At 47.4% G+C, this 4636-nt stretch overlaps 1 pseudogene; it reads right to left on the bottom strand.

The window, feature by feature from the left end:
* Positions 1-222: 222 nt before the first annotated feature.
* Positions 223-318, bottom strand: LOC127318136 (small nucleolar RNA Z247; annotated as a pseudogene).
* Positions 319-4636: the final 4318 nt, after the last annotated feature.

Raw genomic sequence — 4636 nt, forward strand, 5'->3', positions numbered from 1 at the left:
ACCACCATCTCGGCGACCAAAGCCACCACTAGCTTGGCGCCCATAGTCACCACGTGGAGGAGGAAAGTTGTAGTTGCCATTGTTGTGTGTGTTGTAGTTGGAAGGGCGGCGAGAGACATTGTTTGCTGAAGACTGAAAAGAACCAGTGTTTTGCCCAGTCTCAGACAACATGGATTGACGATAATCATATGCTTGCAGCTGAGCACACATGTCATTGAGAGTGGTGGAGGGCACGGCATTGATTGAAGCAACAAGAGGATTGTATTCACCATCAAGACCTGCAAGTATGTAACCTTTTACTTCATCATCATCGACCTTTTTTCCAGCGGCTGCAAGCTCAGACACAAATTCCTTCATCTTGCTGATGTACTGAGCAGCCGTCATATCAAGCTTTTTAGTATTGGAAAGAGCACCACGCAGCATATTTACTCGGGCACGGGATTGGGAGGAGAAGAGCTCCTCGACCGTCGCCCAAACTTCAGAGGCGTGCTCGAGACCAATGACTTGGGCGAGAAGATCTTGAGACATAGATTTAAGCAAGTAACCCATCACAGTTTGGTCACGTGCATGCCAGACCTCGTAGGCTGGATTAGGCACGAATTGTTTCTTCTTTTCTTCATCCTCAACTTCTAGGCTTTTCACCGGCGCGACATCGGAGCGGTCGAGCAGCCCCATGACTTGTGCGCCTCGCAGAGCTGGAAGCACCTGAGTCTTCCAGAATAGATGATTGTCCCTCGTCAACTTGTCCGTAGGAGGGGCCCCAAGTGCTGCCGCCAAACTCGCCATAGCTGAGAAGGACGAAGCCATTGGAGGAGAGAGGGAGGGGATCCTTCGGCAGTGTATCACGACCGGGTTGTTTTGGGGTCCTGCGGCAGTGATTGAAGATCACAGCCGGGTTGATTTCTGATCCTTCAGCAGCGACGAGGTCGTGGCCGGGAGTTTTGGTCCTGCAGCGGCGACGGGAATCACAGCTGGGTGTTGGTTTTCCTGCAGCAGCGACGAAGGTCACGGCCGGGTGTTGGTTTTCCTGCAGCAGCGACGAAGGTCACGGCCGGGTGGTTTTCTTGGGGATCGATCTAGCAGCAACGTCGTGGAAGGAGACGCTCTGATACCATGATAGTTTTAGGCAGAAAACTCGATGACCACTTGGGCCTCGGGTGTGTGCTTATATTGAACGAGAATAGCCTCTCGTTGGGGCGTACAAAGGGTGTCCGGGTCGGACGTACAAGGATGTCCAGATCGGTGTCTATACACCATATCTGAATATGATTCCGTATCTAATTATTACAACTCTAACACAGAGCACATTGCAGTGAAGACTATTCAAAAATGATTTCGAACACGTAAAGCTTAAGGGAAAGGATAATGCAAATAATGCTGAACGTGCTAGAACATTCATTGGATTAATCGATCTATTACTATTTACTAATACTGATCTGCTGATGGAGACTGGGCAAAAGAATACCACTCTCACTTTTGGCATGGCGGCATGACTGTAAGGTGATTGTGGTAGGTACTAAGTTTGACGGCATGACTGTAAGGTGATTGTGCTAGGCCCTAAGTTTCAGAATGAGGTAGGCACTGATCTTACAGTGGAAACCCTTTTTCAAAGGATACCTCTGAAACTGCAACCAATGGTACAACAACAATACATTATATGTAGGAACCATGAAATAGTGAAATTTCATATCGAGATACCAAAGAGTGGGGCACGAACGTGAGGATCACCAGCAACACCATTCACCTGATTATCTCTTTCCAATTGAAAAGGAGCACACAATCCAGATGCAGCCACAACCTCCTGATAACAGGAGGAACACCAATGGCAATCGGCCCTGGCATCAGTAATAGTGGCAATCTACGGATATCAATCAGTGAACACACATGTATGACGGACGAATCAAAAAAAATAATGCTAACTTGAACCGAAATCATAACGTACCTGCACACTGAAGAAAAAAGAGATGTCCCTTGCAGGTGAACGCAACTGAGGAGCAGACCGCAAGAAGGCTGGTGATCTGCATCAGAAAGAACAGTACCTTATAAGGGAACAAAGAACAACAAAAAGTCAAAAACAACGAACCAAATCCAACACGAAGAGGAGCACCCTGGTGGGACGACAACATGGAGCATGGAACCCCACGATGGAGACGCCTCCGTCCATGCGCCGCTCCGCTCGTTGTGACGTCGCCCTGGTCGCTCCTGCTGCGGGCGTCCGGCACTGGCCGGAGCCATGGCCCCACCGTCCATGCCGCCGACTGCTTCGATGTGCGCCTGCCGGCTGCGGAGCGAACCAGTAACAGGCTGCAGCCCAGCTGGTCGTCGTCCATGCCGCCGACTGCATCGATGTGCGCCGGCCGGCTGCGAAGTGAAGCAGGAACAGGCGGCAGCCCTACTGGTCGCAGAGCAGGGGCGGGCCAGTGCTCAAGGCACATCACGGCCATGGCCATCTGGCACAGGCACGGCGGCCAGGGAGGGAGAGGACGGCCCGGCCCGGAAGGAGCACGTGTGCGCTAGATTTGGGGTTCTAGAAGAAGAGAATAATCTGCAGGATGGAGATTGGGTACTGGATTGTTCGGTAGTGGAGGCGTCCCCGCCGCTTTGACCGGCGATGGTAGGATTCAGAGAAACGGGCAAAAAATAAAAGGGAGAAAAGCCTTGGCGAAACTCAGCTGGGAGGATCCCACGCGTCAAAGTTTAATTGGATGAAAAGCAACTGTGAACAGTGTCTAAATCTAAATCGCTGTCTTGAATTGAAGCTCGCAAAGATTGCCGGCCTATAACATGACGACATTATTCCCTTCCATAGGTGTGTACTAGAGTGCGTAATCAGTGGAACAGGACCAAATTAAAGCTGATCTTGGAGGGTAACCTGTTAAATTTGATCATAACTCACATTGCACTTGCACCTTAACGAGTTTGATCCTTACTTTGAGCATTTCAATCTGGTTGGTTTGTCTGACCGTTGGATAAGTGAGCATGAGATTAGAGTGCTTTTGTTAGTTCAACCATAGAGCATTTTGGGTACACGAACAATTTGAACATGCAAACGTCACTGATGCATTTGATTCTGTTATTTATCGTGAAATTTGTCTTTTGAAGATGTTCTCAAAATTCGAGTGGCGGTCATGAGACGACTTCTAAAACCCATCTAGGGTTCCACCCCCTCGCAGCGTTGGAGCCGGTTCGCTCCCCTCCGGGGGCATTGCGGCCTTGGAGACGTGGCGGACCACGGCCCCTCGCCCGCGGGAGGGTTTCAGGTCTTTCTTTAGGTTATTTTTAGTGTATTCTTCAAGGTGTCGAGGCCGCGGCTACATCTTAAAGTCAGAATGAGGTCCTCTCCGCTCTATCCTTGCTTCGCTGGTGTGTCTAGTGCTAGCGAAGTGCACGTGGAGTTGTGCGTCCCATGGATCTTCTGGGCAGTCGGTTTTCAAGTTCATTGGTGTGGTTTCAGGTTTTTCTCTCCCGATCTACGGGTCTCATCTTTGGTGATGCGTTGGTCTTCTTCGGGATCTTAGCACAACGACTTTCCGTTTGTCTACTACAACAAACTCTACTACGTCACTTTGTTTGGCTCAGCTGATGGAGGGGCGAGGATGGCGGCACGCCTTCCGCTCATGCTAATGTTTGTAGTCGTCGCTAGGTGTTCTATGGACCTATTTATATTATTTTTTATTTTTTGGGTTGTTTCTACTCCTATGAATGATTATTAATAGATTGGTGGAAATTTCTCAAAAAAAGATGTCCTCAAATTCACTACAAATTAGAGGGGTTTATTGGTGCACTGTGTTGCGTTTGATCCTAACAAAGTGGTATGGGTTGATTGCAATTTTCTCATGGTGAAAGATAAACATGAATACCAGTTCAATGCTATCTTTGAATGGTACTAGCTATTAGGCTTACTAGGAAGGTTGGCGCGGCGACACGCCGCGCCCGTGGGGTGATTATGAGGCGGAAAAGAGAAGATACTTAATAGAAAGTTGGCACTACTGCATCTACGGAAATAGAAATGATTTGCTAGTATTTCAGTAATGTCATTTGTCATGGTCATACAGAGTGCTGAAAATTATAATAGCCTGATCAAGTCCACTCGATATTACATTAGCTGCATGTCATTGAGCTGCTAGTACGAATTTGCATGAACGGTTTTTTGTATAGTGAAAAGAAACGATCGAATAATGGTAACAACATAGAGCATGCAGTAATCAAAGGATGGAAATGAAATAGATGATAAATCATATGTGATGTTAGATACCCTAAAAAGAAGAGTATAATCTCCAATGTGGGCTGCTAGAGCTCCAAATAGTTGCGCATTGTACACAACACTTCAAGATACATAGAATTTCTTGGATATTTCTTCATGCTTCAGAGATGATGCACATCTCAAATGAAAGATCGGATATTTCTTCAATTGGTCTCTGAATTGATCTATGTGGTTGTTTAGCACACAGCCCTCCAATGTATTTCCCTGGAACATCAATCAAAGAAGAATTTTTAATTTATACGGAAGGCAACTGACCTTTCTCCAGTAACTTATACAGCAAGAATTACAGGTTTCAGCAACTGGAAGCATGTGTCCAACTTAGTATAGTTTTCCCATTGGTATAGACTTGACAAAAGTGGGGTTTCTGCAGTG

The sequence above is a fragment of the Lolium perenne genome, chromosome 7 (genome assembly GCF_019359855.2).
Source record: "Lolium perenne isolate Kyuss_39 chromosome 7, Kyuss_2.0, whole genome shotgun sequence".
Lineage (NCBI taxonomy): Eukaryota > Viridiplantae > Streptophyta > Magnoliopsida > Poales > Poaceae > Lolium > Lolium perenne.